Source organism: Notechis scutatus, unplaced genomic scaffold (assembly GCF_049901735.1).
Source record: "Notechis scutatus isolate UNSWTSFEM ecotype Mainland unplaced genomic scaffold, rNotScu1.2 NSCUSCF28, whole genome shotgun sequence".
NCBI classification, from domain to species: Eukaryota; Metazoa; Chordata; class Lepidosauria; order Squamata; family Elapidae; genus Notechis; species Notechis scutatus.
Window position 1 is genome coordinate 119,326 of NW_028263152.1, and position 16,968 is coordinate 136,293.

The 16,968-nt window shown below is 48.2% G+C and overlaps 1 long non-coding RNA gene and 1 pseudogene across 2 annotated transcripts in view; one reads left to right on the plus strand and one right to left on the minus strand.

The window, feature by feature from the left end:
- LOC148128527 (uncharacterized) overlaps window positions 1-16,968 on the minus strand; it is a 184,451-nt gene continuing 167,483 nt past the window's right edge. The window contains exon 2 of the long non-coding RNA XR_015746302.1: window positions 1-2,292. This is a non-coding gene — a long non-coding RNA (uncharacterized LOC148128527). The remainder of the gene's footprint in view (window positions 2,293-16,968) is intronic.
- The window catches only part of LOC148128528 (vomeronasal type-2 receptor 26-like), a 48,569-nt pseudogene continuing 35,795 nt past the window's right edge, over window positions 4,195-16,968 (plus strand). The window contains exons 1-5 of the transcript XR_015746289.1: window positions 4,195-4,210; window positions 5,542-5,594; window positions 7,536-7,824; window positions 8,913-9,704; window positions 15,919-16,131. The product of XR_015746289.1 is annotated as a vomeronasal type-2 receptor 26-like (transcript). The remainder of the gene's footprint in view (window positions 4,211-5,541; window positions 5,595-7,535; window positions 7,825-8,912; window positions 9,705-15,918; window positions 16,132-16,968) is intronic.

Below are 16,968 nucleotides of genomic sequence, written 5' to 3' on the forward strand. Positions count from 1 at the left end.
TTCTTTGAGACCTGGGGATGCAGAAACCCATATCCCATGTTCCCCTGCCTCCCTTTCTTTTGTTTTAATATTCTTTTTATTTTTATATTTTAAAAACACATCTCTTGGTGAACAGCGTGGTTCCAGGTTTTTACATTTCAATACAAAATGACCATAGTTAGATATTCATCTTTCGTGTTCAATTTCATATCGTATTATTACTTATTCCATTTTCCTTTAAATATTCTCAAATATTCTTATATTCATTACACTTATCCAATTCCAATTCATATCATAACTTATTTCATTTTTCTTTAAATATTCTCATATCTTGTTTTACAGTATTATCTAAGGTTCTTATTTCATTTCTATATTCAGTACATATATTTACTTTTATCTGTCACATTTGCAATTTCATCACATACTATTATTCCATTCATTGTTCAATAGGTTCCATCCTAATTCTAATAATCCAGATGTCCCCTTTAATTGTCAATTCGAGCTTGCCACCCCTTTGCCTTATACACTCCCCCAATTTATTCCCTTTAAATCATTATAAAGTTTTACCATAGTATAGTCATTTTTTAATTATCACATTCTACATTAATAACAATCTAACTACTACATATCACATATGTATTTATGTATGTGTGTGTGTGTGTGTCAGATTCCGCATGGTATTTTTTTTTCTCAATTACATTCTAAATCATCTATTTCAAAAATATTTATTCAATTAATTTTAGAAACTGATAATAGTCTTTCCATTACAATTCTCATCTCATTTTAACTTTATTCACTGCTTTATTAAATATAAATTAATATTCTTACAGTAAATTCCCATTTCCATATCTATTTCAATTAAATCTATGTCTGGTTTAACAATAATCCTTAAAAGAAAAATATCAGTTCCATTCTTTTCCATTTTTAAATCTATGTTCTTATATATCACGACACGTTACCTTGCAGAATCCCCCTTCCTGTTCTTCTTCTACCCATTGTCTCTCATTCTCCTGACTATATAATTTTTTTCATTGTTGTTTGCTTTCTACTTCCCATCATTTTCTGGTCCTTTCTCTTAATTCCCCTTTTTCCTTTATAATTTCTCTCCATTTCTTATTCCAATTATTTATTTTATCCCCTCCCTCTCTTGATTTCTCCTCTGTAATTCCCTCTTCTGCTGTTTCCTTTTCCTTTGTTTAATTTTCCAAACAATTCCCCCTTTAATTATCACATCAAACCTCACATTTTTAACTTTAATTTTTTTTCTTGTTTTAATGTTGTTCCACTTGTTCTTTAGGGCTGGTTTCCTCTTTATTTCACTCCTCCCCCTCTGTTTCTCTTTGTTCTTCTTTAATCTGCATTACCATTTCTAATTTTTGTAGTATAATGCTGTACATTTCCAAGCTTTCTTTCATCATTTCCTTCCTATTTTGTTGTTCCAATTTTATTTCCACACACATTTCTCCCATTTTGTACACTACTTCTTCTTTTATTTTCCTTTCTTTAATATTTATGTCCAATCCAATTGTCTAGTAGTTTATTGCAACCAGCGTCCCTTATATTAAATTTCAACAGTCAGTGTCCATAAATCTTTGTTTCCAGCTTCCTTCTGTTGATTTCTTTTCCAACTTTTTCACCAAATAATCCCAGGGCAATTTCTTCATGTATCTTTTTTCCCTTGTAATATTCTAGTATTTACTTTTCAGGGTTTTTATTTTATTATAATGGAATTCCTTTTGTTTCCTTTCAAATTCCAATTTTAAAAAGACCAAGCACTTTTCAAAGAGTCACTGAAATTTTCCCTTTGCCATTAAGTGGCGGGCTCAGTTCTGTTTCCACGTTCCACCCTTTCTTTTCCCTTTTTCCCTTTTTAAACTTTCATTAATTTCATTAATTCCAGTTATTAGCTATTCTTTCTTTTTAACACGTTCAACTTCAGCGTTTAATTATGCCTATTTAGTGCCAAAATCCAAATAGTTCCCCTGCCTCTTTTTCCGATGTAGAGGCCAGGCAAGTCCTGGGAAGAGGGAAGCCCAAGTCCCATGTTCCACTGCCACTTTTTTTCATACATGGGGCACTCAGGGGAAAGCAAAGCCCAGATCCATAGAGAGGGCTAGGAAAGAGGAAGGGATTTGAGGGAGGCCCCCATTTCTGGGAAGAGACTAACCTGGTTTATGAGTCCCTGGTTGAATGCTGGGGGGACGCAGCCCCGGGGTTCTCCAGCCTCACTTGGGCTCCGTGTCTTTCCAGGAGAGGCTCCTGTCAGGAAGAAGCCAAGCAGGGCCGGGTCTTCAGAGGGGGATCTGGGGTTACCTGGGAGGGAGAGTGTGAGAGGGAGGGAGGGAGACACAGAGAAAGAAAGAAAATATATTCAGCAATCTGTGAGTTAGCCAAGTCTTGGTGCAGGGCTTTAACTCCTCACCTCAGGGAAAAAGGTAGACATGCATTTTCCAAACTTGGAACTTGAAGATGAAGGGACTTTAATTCCCAGAATTCCCTGCCCAGCATGATGAAGTCCATGCATTATTGGGTGGGGAACTCTGGGAGTTGAAGTCCATTCCTCTTCAAGTTTGAAAAACACTCATGCAGACCAACCTCTCTCCACGCGTTGCCTCCATTTTGAGAAACAACAGAGACCCCTGAAGAGACCCTCAGTCATTGGCCGGCTTGCAGAATGCAGAAAACGTGGTTTCTTATGGCCATCAGAAGTGAAACATGCCACCGTGAATTGGACTGACCCTCAATATCCCCTAAAGACCCGGATCCTGGTTTGGGAGCCATCCCAGCTGGTTCTGAGGCCGCCCTGAGCCGCCCTGGAGCCAAGCCTGGGACGCCCTGCGAATCCGGCCCCTTCCTGGCCCTTCAGGCTCAGGCAGAGTCGCCCAAGCTCCCTGGATCCTGAGTGAGGCTCTCCGGCCGCAAACCTCCTCCTCCTCCTCCTCCTCCTCCTCCTCCTCCTCCTCCTCCTCCTCCTCCTCCTCCTCCGTGGCCGCTGCTCTCTGGCTGGGACCCCTGAGCCCCCTGGCTCCTCCCTGGGGATGGAAGAGCCTCCGCTGGGCCTCCCTTTGGGGCCTCTGCTAAGGGCACGGCTGGGGCTGAGGACGATGGGGGCTGGAGTCCAGGCCTTTGGGAGGCCCGCATGGGTACCCACTCGATCCGGGCAGGACAGAGATCCACCCGGAGGACCTGGGAAAAACCCCTGGGAAGCAGCCCCTCCCTCCTTCCTTCCTCCCAACGCCTGGCAGGAGGGAGAGAGAGAGAGAGGGGAAGCCGACCCAGAGAGGGTCACAGCCACGTTCTCCCTTTTTCTCAGTCTTGGGATTCGCCCCCAGCCTTTCTGCCCTGGGGAGCAGCAGCCCCAGTATCTTCAGGCCTGGCCTCACTGGGAATACTGGAAACCAGCATCCAGAACCATGTCTGTGGCTCCAAGCAGGAGAAAGAGCATCAAAGTCACCAGTTGATCCTCTGAACACCCAAATCTCTATCCAGGTTTGTCCAGACATTGGGGGGGGGATCACTGACCCCCCCTCCACCCCTAAAGCTGCCTCTCTGTCCCATTCCCATTGTCCCAACTTTTTTCCCTGAATGCCAAACTCTGATCCGGTTCACACATTCCGCCAACCCCCGTTCGCTCAGCCGTAGTTTACTCCAAGTGTTGCAGCTGCTGAAAACCCCCAAGGAGACAGAAACGGATCCTAGGAAAAGCTCCCCATCCTGTGTGCAGACAGGCTGAGTTGACCCTCCCCACTAGGTGAGTCCACACAACGCCCTTAACCCAGGTTGATGGAAGAGAACTGCAATGTTGGCAATAGGTGCCAGGCCAAAACACATAAACCAGATGGTGGCATAGCGTGACGACCTGCTTCCCGCATGAACACAGGACGGGGAAGGTTCCCACCTGCCAGAATGCGTGAAATGGAGTCAACCTATTTCAAAACTCCATCCATATTTTCAGGGGCTCCAAGGACGAGACCCCGCCCTTAGAGGCTCCTTTGTGGGAAGGGAAGGGAGAAGGAAGCCGCTTTGAGACTGGTTCCCTCTAAAGCCCACCTCCTCTGCACCCCCAGGAAAGACTCACGACCGGCTGTGGGCAAAGCCCGGCTGAGATGCACCCAGCTTGCTAAAACTGCTGCAGAAATGCCTGGAAACACCTGGATGCCCCCAGCAACAGCTGGGAACTTGTCCCACTCAAGGCAGCCCAGGAAAGAGGGTTCCTTCCTTCCCAAAGCAGGTGAAAGAGGACTCAAACTCCCATGAGGCTCAAAGGAGTTGGGCTCACTCAGCTCAATGGATCTGAGCCCCTGAAGCCACCTGGAGGGACCTTCACCCAACCCCCTTGCAGGGACTCTGCCTGGGGTCCTGCAACGGGGACTGAGGGGCCCCACCAGTGCTGGGCTTGGCTGGAGGGCCAGGTCCAATCCTGAGCCCCCAAAAGGCACCGGAAGCCCCGTGAATCTCCCAAGAGACTCTCCTCTGGCCTCGGCCCTTCCTTCTGGCCTGGACCAAGCTGGGTCGGCTTCACACAACCCCTGACCCCTGCGGGAACAGCAGCCCCCACCTGCCAGGTGCAAAGCTGGCACACCAGACTCGGATCCTGGCAAGAGATGCAACCTGGGGACCCTCACCCCATTCACTCCCCCCCCTGCCCTGGGCCCCCATGGGGAAGATCCCCCCACTTGCCCTGAAAGGCCCGAGGGAGCCCTCTCCACGGGGGGCGCCCCACTTCCCAAGGCAGGAGGAGGAAGAAGCCCCTGGCTGTCCCCGGGGGAAATTGGCAGCAGGGGCCCAGGCTGACCTCCCCTCCCCCTGGACCCCACCAGCCCCACCTGGCCTGCAGGTGCCCAGGGCTCACCTGTCCCCCACCTGTGATGCCAGAGCCGCTCTCCCAGCCAATCCCAAGGAAGGCTCCTCCCTCAGAGGTGGGCTTTTTGATAGCACCTGAGCTGCCCAGACCAGATGGGGGGCTCCCCTGCCCCCTCTCCCCCTGCCCCCTCCCTCCCTGCCCTCACTGGGGAGGGGGCAGACCCACTGCAGACCCCCCTGGCCCTGCAGGACCCCTGCGTGCCCCCCTCCTCACAGCACAGTCCCCTGCCAAACCCTCTCCGAATCCAGCCCTTTGGAGGCTGCTTGACCGGTGAGGAGGAAGCCAGGCCCAGAGAGGCCCCTCAGCCTCGGCCAGATGGGTGGGAAGGTGGTCCGGAAGCCCCCAGGGGAGGCCGGCCCAGAGATCTTGGCCAGGCTGCTCAGAAGCCGTTGCCATTGCCTCTTTCCCAGGGCTCCGAGAGAGCGGCTGGCCCAGAGCCTCCTAGCTGGCTTGGCTCCCCAGGCAGGACTGGAACTCAGCCCACCCCCGGATTGAAGCCCCAGCCACCCAACTGACTCTGGTGGGATCCACATGACCCTCTGAACCCGGTCTCTTCCCCAGTGGCCGCATTCACATTTGCACCTCTGTTGAAAGGCTGTCAAAATGCCTTTCTTCTGAGGATTCGATTTTCCCGCTGGGAGAGCTCCGGCGCAAGGATACGGACAACTGCTTGAAAGCTGGATCTTTTTATTTTTCAGGAAGGCGAGAGATAGCAAGAAGTCTGCGTTCCTGGGCTAGCTACCTTCGAATGGTAAGTCCCTGATTTTTATACCCTTTTCTCCTTTTGTGTGAGTGCTTGTGTTTGTATTTCTTCATGTTTTAAATCCTGTCAGGGGTTGTCTTTCTTCCCGCCAGAGGGTAAACTCCGCGGGGTGCGGAAGGCAAACTTTGCGGGGTGGTTTGATTGTTTTATCGGTTTCGTCCTAATCTTTTTTAGCTTAATGGTTTCTTATATTTGTTTTGTGGCAATCTCCTGTCTGTCTCCTTTGTGATATATTTTGTGCCTTTTGTCTGTTTGTTTGGCTGATTTGGCATGTCTTGTGTTTGTAAGGGTTTTCTTTTCTTTCTTTCCCTACTTTTCTTAATTATTTGGGCTTTTGTCTAAGGGGCTTCTTTAATACCTTTTATTTGATTCCTTTTCCTATGCAAGTTTGTTTTATGGCTGGCCTGATGTTCCCTTTGGGCTTTTCCTGCTTGGGTGACACCACTGTCCTCGTGAAGTTCCCTTTCCACACCTCTTAACCATGGTTTGTTTCCCGAGGTTGAACCATTTGGCCGAGTAGTCAGTGGATGATGGGAACTCGGAAGAAGATGAATTCCTGGAAGAGAAGCTGATCAAGAGGAGATACACAGGCAGGCCTCGACTTCCAATCATTCATTTAGTGACCGATCCAAGTTACAACTGCACTGAGAAATGGAACTTAGGACCATTTTTCACAATTAATGACCTTTGCAGCATCAAATGCAGAGATCAGAATTCAGGTGCTTGGCCACAGTTTCATGTTTATAATGGCACCAACATCCCAGGGCCATTGTGATCCCCTTTTACAACCTTCTGACAAGCAAAGTCAATGGGGAAGCCAAATTCACTTAATGACCGGGTTCCTAACTTATCAACTGCAATGTTTCATTTAATGACTGTGGCAAGAAAGGCCATCAAATGGGGCAAAACTCACTTGATGGATGTCTCACTTAACAACAGAAATGTTGGGCTCAGTTGTGGTCATAAGTTGAGGACTACCTGTATTGGGGACCCTTTTCTTCTGGCGAGGACCCCATTCACACAACAGGCTTGACCAGGCCGGAGTCCTCACAGCCCCCCCTGAGAGATGCCAGAGGTCCACCCTGGATGACCATAGCCCCCCTCCTCCCTCCTCTGGGGTCTCCCTGGGACAAACCCAGAAGTTGGGGTGGGCTTCCTCCCCTCTGGGCCTCACCCGGCTTCAGTCAGACACAGCTGGGAACCTCTTGGAGGAGAAGAGAGTCTCATTGCACATTAACCTGGCCCTGAAAAGCCACAGCTTGAACCCAGAGCCACCCAGGATCTGGTCTGCAGGCCCTGAGAGCAGAATCTGAGGGAGGTTCAGGGGGAGAACTTCCAAGCGGAGGACCTGGCATACGGGCCTTCCTCTGCTCCTCCCTGCCAGGGTGGGCCTGCATGTCCCTTCAGTTCCACCTCCCACTCAGCCCCCCGGTTCCCCTTCTGGGCCAAGAAGTCCATATTAATGTCTCCCCCAGTGAAGAAACATCCTCCCTGAACAACGGATGCCAATAAACCAGGAACAAAGGAGTTCCAACAGCACCTTTTTTGGGATAGAAAGTCTCAGCCGCAGAAATTGGGAAGGTCAGAGCGGTCCCCCCCCCCAAATAGAAGATCCCCACAACAGAGGAAGAGCCACCAGATCTCCAGAAATCCTGTCGCTAGAAATCAGGTTGCACCATCCACCACACTGTGGGCATCACCGCCATCTTTGTAGGGTTTCCCTGTGATAAGATGGGTGGCCAGTAAATTGGATGGATGGATGGATGGATGGATGGATGGATGGATGGATGGACGGACGGACGGACAGACAGACAGACAGATATGGATTGATAGATCTCAGCTGCAGACTTTACAGTCCATTCTTTATTTAAAAAATTAAGAAACATCACAATATAAGGAATCTTGGTGTATTAGATATAATAACAATAGGAAGAGTTCTGCTCTAACAGATACCCTAAAATCAATTTTTGCTATTCAAATGGTCAGCAAGAAGTCCCAGCTCCTGCACAATCTCACACTTGGTTACAACATCCATGACAACTATGTGAGCACTTTCCGCACTTCAGATGTCTTGCTGGACATTCTTTCCACTGGAGAATCCAATGTCCCCAACTATGGCTGTGGGAGGAAGGAGAACCTCCTGGCTCTGATTGATGCAGCTGCCAGGGACATCTCCATCCAGATGTCAATGTTTGTAGGCACCTACAAAGTCCCACAGGTTTGTGTGTTTTTCTCTATCTGGTAAGGTGAGTGGGGTAGTGGGGATGAACAACAGATCCAATATCTTCATAGAATTCAAGAGCAGCTTTTCAGAATATTAGGGAACATATCAAAGATGTTTTAGCCTATTATGTTCATCTTCAAATTGACCATAAAGGCCTGAAGAGCCATAAGGTCCCTAGAGGATATTCTACTGAATATTCTACTATTGAAAAACTATCCAGGTTTTGAGGTCCTCCATTAGCATGTTCATTTTCACATATCAATAATATCTGCCTTATCCAATTGGAATCAAGTTGGCAATAGTCCTGTCTATGTATAAAAATATTCAGACCAAGAAGAGTATCTTTGGGATGGATAAAAGGAGTTCAGCTCCTGCCCTCATAGATAATTGTTAATTTACACAATTTCTGCTTTGTATAAATTCAGGGTATATAATTATTGGGTTAAAATTAAAGTGATGAAACAGACATATAGTCCCCAAACAGACAAAATTTCAATTAAAGACTTATTGGATTGTACAACTGTCTACGATTGACCTCACCCCTTTCCTAAGAGGTCTGTAGGGGGCGTGCATAAGCGCACCAATGTGCCTACTGTCACTGTCCTACTATTTCTTTTTATTTTTCTTATATGTATCCATTTCATGTACTCATAACTATTCTGTTAGCAGTTGTGCTCTTGTACATCTAGAGAAGAAGCTGAAAAATTGCTTCACAAAGAATTTGGGATATAGAAGCTGAGAAAGAGGTTTTAGTACTCAAAAATAGCATATAATACAGCCCTATATCTTAGATCCAGGCATTTTATCTAACATCTGCTAATTTGAATCTAATTGTTGAAATTTTATGGGTGACACAGAAATTTACATTGCATTTTTTATTGTTTTTTTTTTGTTTAATATGATTTTGCGTTCCATTTTTATAGACAATCTTGTTAATATTCTGACTTAAATATTTTAAACCATGACTAAGGAACAAACTATTCTTATATATTCATCAAAACAAAATTGGGTTTGTCAATAAGTAATATTTTGGAGTTGATCTGGACCACATTATAACACAGCATTCTTCATTACTTTTTCAGATCACTGCTCTAATTCCTTCAGAGGCTCTGAGTGATAAAAGGAGATTCCCTTTTTTCCACCAAATGCTCCCCAAAGAAGGATTCCAATACCCAGCAATTGTCCAGCTGCTCCTCCATTTCAGATGGACCCTGATTGGCCTCTTTGCTTCAGACACAGAAAAGGGAGATTATTTCATGAGGACTTTCCCTCCGATGCTTGTCAGGAATGGAATTTGTGTGGTTATATCAGAACAATTCACAACTGGACATACAGCACCCCTCAGGGAGGCCCTCTCTAAGTGGAGACAAATCAACGTCTTTGTCCACTTCATAGAATTTTTTTCCATCTGGGAAAGAATTCTTCCTTTCCATGAAGCACTTATGCATTTGCCAGGACCCATTGAAGGGAAAGTCTGGATCCTCACAAATTTTGCAGTGTATACAATAAAGAAGCACATACTTCTCAAATACATCCATAGTATTTGGAATTTTGGTTATCTGATAAAAAAAAGGTCAAAAGATGCTGCCTTTGAACCCCATTTCTTTGTGGAATATCCATTTCAAGATCATTATTTTCGCTGCTCCCTTTCCAAGCACGTCTTTTGTGTCAAAGGCCGCAGAAGATGCACCCAGAAAGCCCCACTGGAGACCCAGGAGAAAAGGAAAAGGAAACAGATCATAAATGACCGTTATCACTACAGTATCATTCAGACTCTGGTCCAGGCCATGAATGCCGCTTATTCCTCCCGATCGAGGAGGGGAAGGAAGGAGGGAGAAAAGAGTTTGGGGGCTCCGAGGCTGCAGCCGTGGCAGGTAGGTGGGGTCCCGATAGGGATCCATTAATCTGAGATCCTTTTGGAGAAGGAACCCAAAGGAGAAGGAGGGGAACATCTCAACCTTCTTGTGCTGCAAAAGGTCAAGAGATTTGCACCATCTAATTGCTCCTGTCTGACGCTCCGGAATAACAGGGAGCAGATCTGAAGTTTCTGTCTAGCCTCTGTTGGGAGAAATCTCCTTCTGGGTTCAGTTCCAAGTGGGGAAGAAAGACGCTGGAAACATGGTGACTGCTTGGAAGATGGTTTAATGGTGGACAGGAGCACATGCCTTGGTTGAGGAAAGAAGGGCTGAGATGCTGAGAATACAATTGTTTGATGCCCTCTGTTGGGATTTGAATTGGAGCTTGTATTCTGATCGGTTGTCAGGCTCCCATGGGGCCATGCAGGGGCAACTCTGTAGGCTGTCCTGAGCCTGGCTGGATGGTGATGTAATGAAAGAGCTTTGGGCAATTCCTATATAGCTTTACCTGGAGTAGATCTTTGTTATGTAAAATAGACTGCCCTAGGCCAGACTAATGGTCCATTAGCAAGTGTGGAGGGGCTGAGTTTCAGGCTCTCTGGGTTTCTACTTTTCTTTTTAGGGAAATGTATTGTGTCTTTTTAGTACCGTATATACTCGAGTATAAGTCGACCCGAATATAAGCCGAGGCACCTAATTTTACACAAAAAACTGGGAAAACTTATTGACTCGAGTATAAGCCGAGGGTGGGAAATGCAGCAGCTACTGGTAAATTTCAAAAATAAAAATAATTAATTTGGGAAACGATCTCACTATCATGAAAGGTTTAATTGATTCACTAACCCAAAGAAGAAGATGATGATGATGACAGCGGGAGGCAGGAGTCACTCTCTTCCCCTCCCTCGGAGGCCCCCTGAGTCAGGAGTCGCTACCACCGGCACGGCCCCAGTCCCGCGTCGCCTCGGGAAGGGAAAGGCAAAAAGGAAGAGCCACGGCAGCACTTTGCAACAGCAGCAGCGGCACCGGAGGCCCAGGCTCAGCGGCTCCTGGTTTTGCCCCACCCTTCCCAAGGCAACGCGGGACCGGAGCCGCACTGGCGGCAGGAACTCCCGACAGCCCCAGCCGGACACCTGAGCGGAGATGTAGGGAGAAGGCAAAAGTGACGGAAGATCCTTCAGGGAAACTGAGGGGAGATTCACCCTTGGTCCAGATGAGCCCCTTCCCGCCCCTAAGGAAGCAGAGGCAGCCAGCAAGGGCAGGCAAGCCCCGCTTTACAGACTCCGTCCGTCCTCACTCCCACCCACCCACCCACCCAAAGCCACGAAGTCCCCAATCGCTCAGCCCAGAATCGCCCTCCCCTCAGGGGGCAGCAACGACACCCGCCAGTGCATGGAGCAGGACGGCGCCGGAGATCGTTGGCTGCCTCTTTCGCAGCACGGGAGGCCTCCCCCGGCTGGCCAGCTGCTCTCCTCCTTCTCTGCCTGGGGAGGCTTCTTGTGCTGCAAAAGAGGCGGCTAATGATCCCCGGCTCCGCTCGGCTTCTCCAACATCCAGCACCGCCCTGTTCTATGTGCCGGGCCCGGCAAGTCCGAGCAGCGAGCGCGTGGAGCAGGACGGCACCGGAGATAGTTGGCTGGCTCTTTCGCAGCACGGGAGGCCTCCCCCGGCTGGCCAGCTGTTCTCCTCCTTCTCTGCCTGCGCTCAGCACTGCCGCGGCTCTTCCTTTTTGCCTTTCCCTTCCCGAGGCAACGCGGGACTGGGGCCGCACCGGTGGCAGCAACTCCTGACAGCCCCAGCCGGACACCTGAGCGGAGCCCGGGCGGAACTGCCTGTTGCCGCCGTGGGCGCCGTTGCAGGCGCCTGCCTGCCCAAGTAAAGAACAGGGCCGCGCCGGACCATCGGAGAAGCGGAGCAAAGCCGGACACCAGCAGCCGCCTCCCTCGGCGCAGAAAGCCTCCCCCAACCAGCCGGCCGGTCTCCTCCTCCTCGGTCACACAGAACAAACAGGTAGAGAAGGAGGAGAGCAGCTGGCCAGCCGGGAGGCCTCCCTGCTGCGAAAGAGGCAGCCAACGATCTCCGGCGCCGTCCTGCTCCACGCGCTGGCTGCTCAGACTTGCCGGGCCCGGCACATAGAACAGGGCAGTGCTGGATGTTGGAGAAGCCGAGCGGAGCCAAGCCACCTCGGCTCGCGTTGTTTTCTCAGCCCGCGAGCCTAGAGCCAGGGCGCTTTCATTGCACGGCGGAGCTTCTTGTCTCGGGAAAACCAGGCGTCGTTGCTGCCCCTGAGGGGAGGGCGATTCTGGGCTGCGCGATTGGGGGACTTCGTGGCTTTGGGTGGGTGGGTGGGTGGGAGTGAGGACGGACGGAGTCTGTGAAGCGGGGCTTGCCTGCCCTTGCTGGCTGCCTCTGCTTCCTTAGGGGCGGGGAAGGGGGCTCATCTGGACCAAGGGTGAGTCTCCCCCTCAATTTCCCCTGAAGGATCTTCCGTCGCTTTTGCCTTCTCCCTACATCTTCCCTCTGTTAAAATTCCCCCCCACACACACACACACTTATTTTCGGGCGGATAGATTTCGTGTCTGAGCATTCTCACATGACGGTGAGTCTTCCCCCCCTAAAAACAGTTAAAAAAAGAAAAAACATATCCTCATGCAAGAACTTTTCTGCTTCCGATTACCCCCATGCTTAAAAGTTGCAAAGGAAACACGGAAGCAGGGAAGCGCCTGCCCAGCTCCGGATCTTCACACCATTTTTTTCCAGAGGGGAATCTGACTCGAGTATAAGCCGAGGGGGGGGGGGTTTCAGCACAAAAAATGGGCTGAAAAACTAGGCTTATACTCGAGTATATACAGTATATCCTAAAATATTTTATTTTCCTAGGAATGAAAAGGGTTTTAACTCCCAACACCTCTTTCAGTCATTGGAAGAGTGTTGAATCCTCCCTTGTCCAACTGAGAGATTATGTAAGTTGGAGAAGCTGCTCTCATAATCTCCTCCTGGTCTTCTCTCAAGACTCAGTTTCATGTTGCGGTCAAGTACGATTTTGAGATTGTTTTCTTAAAGATATATTTATTTACACATAACTCAAGATGGCAAATGTCTCCAACACAGCTTCCTCCTTCATCCAGACCACTTTTAGTACAGTCAGAGACCAGCATTACAATAAATAATAATAATAATAATGGAGAAAAATAAAAATAAATGACAGTCAATGGGCAGTTAGACTCTGCCTAATGCTAAGTCATGTGCGAATATGTGGCAATATAAATGTCCTAAATAAATAAATACATAATTTTGCATTACAGCAGAACAGAATTTCGCCCCATTCAGAGAAACTCCTTCCTACTGATCTGATAACTGCAGTTGCACGTAAAAGAGTTCCGTATTTCCCAGATATTTTATTAGGAGAGGCATCACAAAGTGAATCCCTGAGTCCTGATAGGAGATGCCGCATAGCAGGCTGTGAACTCACTGGTGGGATTCAAATTATTTTACTACTGGTTCTGTGGGCATGGCTTGAATTTGTGGGCGTGGCTTGGTGGTCACGTGGCCAGATGGGCGTGGCTTTGTGGCCACATGACTGAGTGGGCTTGGCCAGGGGGCCATGTGACTGGCAAACCAAATACAATTGGTCGTCGCTTAATGGCTGGTTACATAGCAAGTGTTCTAATTTATGACTGATCTCCCCAGAGCTACTTCTCCTGTTTTTGGAGTTTTGACAACCATAAACACAAACACACAAACACACATGCATACACACTCACTCACACACACACACACACACAGAGCTTTCTAACCCTGCCATTCTTTGATTCTGTAAGGATCTCCTGCTGCAGCAGGGGGTTGGACTAGATGACCTCCGAGATTCGTTGCATGCCAGCCCCAGATTGCTGTGCTGCTTCAAAGAGTCTTCTGAAGCCAGGGTTTGTGTGCTTCCTTCCTCTCCTTTTTTTCTCTCTCCCCCCCTCCTTCCATGTATTATATCTATCCATCCATATATCTCATTCACTTTCTCCATTCTCCCTCTCTCTCTCTCTCTCTCTCTCTCTGTCTCTCTCACACACACACAGACACAGAGAGTGAGGGAGAGAGGGGGGAAGATAGGGACCCAGCCTCTTCGCTATCCCCCACTGTCGCCCCTCCCTTCTCAGGCCAGGCGAGGGAGGGGAGGGTGAGGGGCAGGGCCAGCTGCTTCAGGCAAGGTGAAGAGGCGTCGACCAAGCACGGGAGTGTAGAAGCCTGGGAATGGCGGCTCCCGGCTCAGCTGGCCTGAGGGGCTCCTGCAGGCATATCGCGACAAGGGGGTGCGAGAAGCCCCAGGACAACTGTGCACCCACCTGCTGGCTGGCCGGGCCAGGCTGGGCTGGAAGAGGCGCATCCGCTGGGAGAAGTAAGAAAACGTAATCTGGGAGGGCGGGCAGGCAGGCAGATGTCCCAGGGCTGCTCCATGTGCGCACTGCATCAGTAGCACACACACGGCTGCACACACAGTGCATATGTGCAACAGCCCTGGGACATCTGCCCGATCTGCACCACAGCCACCACGTGGTAGGGAAAGCTAGGAGAGCGACTGGGACAAGCGGGCGACCCGGTTTGGGGGTGTGGCCAACCAGGGGTGACCACCGGTTCGTCCTAGCCGTTGAGAACCGGTTGAATACCACCTCTGCGTGAGCTGCAGTTGGAGTGGCCCCTTGTCCTCAGGGCCCCAGTCTCAGCTCAGGCGCTCTTTCTTTGTATCGGCCCCCTGAAACGGCTCTGGGAACTCCGTTGCAGCTCTCGGAGGTTAATTCCCTTTGGACTCTTGGCAGGGTTATTCGATATAAATATCTCGTTGCTCTAAAGGCTGCTCAAATAAACATTCTTGGGAAAAGCAGCCCCGTCTTGTTGGATTTCCAGATCTTTGAGACCTTGTTTGATTTCACTAAGTGCACTAATTCATCCACCAACATTAAAAGCCCTTCCCTGCAAAAGCCACGGGGGCTGAGTACCAATGAGTAGTTGTGTGTTCATTTTCCCCACAACAACAACCCTGTGAGTTGAGTTGGGCTGAGAGACTGGCCCCAAATCCCCCAGCCTGCTTCATGACCAAGGCGGGACTTGAACTCACATCTTCTTGCTTTCTACTTCGGGGGCTTAACCAGTAGAGCAAACTGGGTCCCTTACATACTTATCAAGCTTGGCACAATCCTTCATCCAGTGCATCATTAATGTTCTTATATGAGATACTATAATTTATCAAATCCTAAAACCCCGATAGTTTTCTATTGCTTTTTAGTCATACAGTTGTTTCTAGGAGGAAATCAGAAATATTTTTCCAGAAAGTTGGCAATGTTTAAATAACATAAAAGTATATTTGCCTGAGAATTGTTATAAATCTTGTATAATAGCAATTTATCAATCCTATTATATTAATGACAACAGAGAAAAATTGATGACTTAACGACAAAATGTTGTATCTTCCCACTTTCATGACAAAAATTAAAAAAACTAAAGATTATTTGAGTACCATTTTTAAATCAGTTTTTATCCACTTAATTATCATACCATCCACCCCTCACTTAACTGGGTTTCTGATCACATCACAAAATTGTTTATTACTCTTTCCTGAGATCGAGTTATGTCAGCATAATGTATTTGGGAAATGAAATAATATGTGAGGATGACTTGCATAGAGCACATAAATTATATCCCCCCCCTTTCCCACAACCCATTTAGAAAGGGCCGTGATAGGAGGGAATGACTTTTGGGGGGGTGGAGGAGAGATTCTGCCTGGGGAAGAAGCAGATAAGAGGAGGACACCTACAGCTGCATAAAAAAAGGGTCGGTGGGAGATTTGTACATTCTGACCCCCCAAATCCTGTCAGTGCAGCATTACAGCGAAGTGGGCCTAGCTCAGGTTTCCTGTCTGGGCCTCCTGGGAGAGGATCACCCTGACAATTTTCTTCTTGACAAATCCGTGTTTCTGTTAACCAACCTATTGCTTTCAGGGAGTTCATAAATCTCCTTTTTTCTGTTGTTCAACTATATTTTGTCAAAATCTATATTGTCAAAATATGATCGACAAATTTTTGTGAACTTTTTCCCTTCACTTGTAAGATAGTGGTAACACCCATTTTCCTTATGAAGCATGTCTGTAAATTAGACAACTACAGAAGAAAGATTAAATATTGAAAAAGCGTCTGAGATAAGAAACAAAGTTTTCTGCTTTTAAAATTGCTGCATGTTCCCATTCTAGTTCCATCCTTTCCTGGAGAAGAATGAGTTTGTCAATATTTCGGAGATTGAATTGTACAAGGACCCAAATGGAGAGGTAGCAGCAGATCTGTTCATTTCGGGCTTCTTGGTTCTTCCCAGGGATGATCCCAGGAGAGAGACTGTGGCGTATTTTGTAAGACAGAGACTTTATATAGACAAAGATATCCTTTCACGGCTAAAGGTGCTGAACAAGGTAGGAGAAAGTTTGGTGTCTTCTCTCCATTTTCCAAAGCCTGAGGTCCCATTTCAAGAGGGCTGATGCTATTCCCCAAAGGTGGTTGACCTTCACCGAGAATTGAATCTGGGCAGAAGAAACCGGATTTTTTCCCTTAGGCTGCTTGGGAGGCATCGGTATTGTTCCATTTTGTGGACCACGTACAATTAAGGGTCTCCATCAAACGGGTGAGAAACCCACAAGGGCTGGGGAATGTGTCCCTAATAGCTTCTGGTGGTTTGCTCCTTGTGCCCAGAGTAGCAACGAAGGCGGCAATTCTGCTGACCGGGGCCTGAATCCAGGCTTGGACTGTATCGGATGGGATTGAATCGTGAGTGGACGGAGGTCCTTTTGGCCCCATTGGGGGAAAGAAGCTTCTTCTCGTGCTGCTTGGGTAAAAGTGTCCCCTGAAGGGGCAGCTCCATAATCTGGGAGGCTCTTAAGGAGGCCGGACCTGTCCAGAGCTCTCCATGCCTCCCTTTCACCCTCCCTGGGATGGAGCAATGGGCCTTCTGCTCCTAGGAAGCAGCTCCAAGGCTTTCAGTTCACCTGAAATTATCAAGATTGTTCTGATATCACAACTTAAAATTATGGGTGTGAGAAGAGGGGAGAAATGCGTGTTAATGGGGTCATGAGAAGGAACCAGCTGGTTATCACTTAATGCTGAAATCTTTTCTCAGTTCCATCCAGGGGTGGGATTCAAATTTTGTAACAATTGTGGGTGTGGCTTAATTTATGGGTGTGGCTTGGTGGCCATGTGACTGGGTGGGCGTGGCCAGGTGGCCATGTGATTTGCAAACCAAATACAATTGGTTT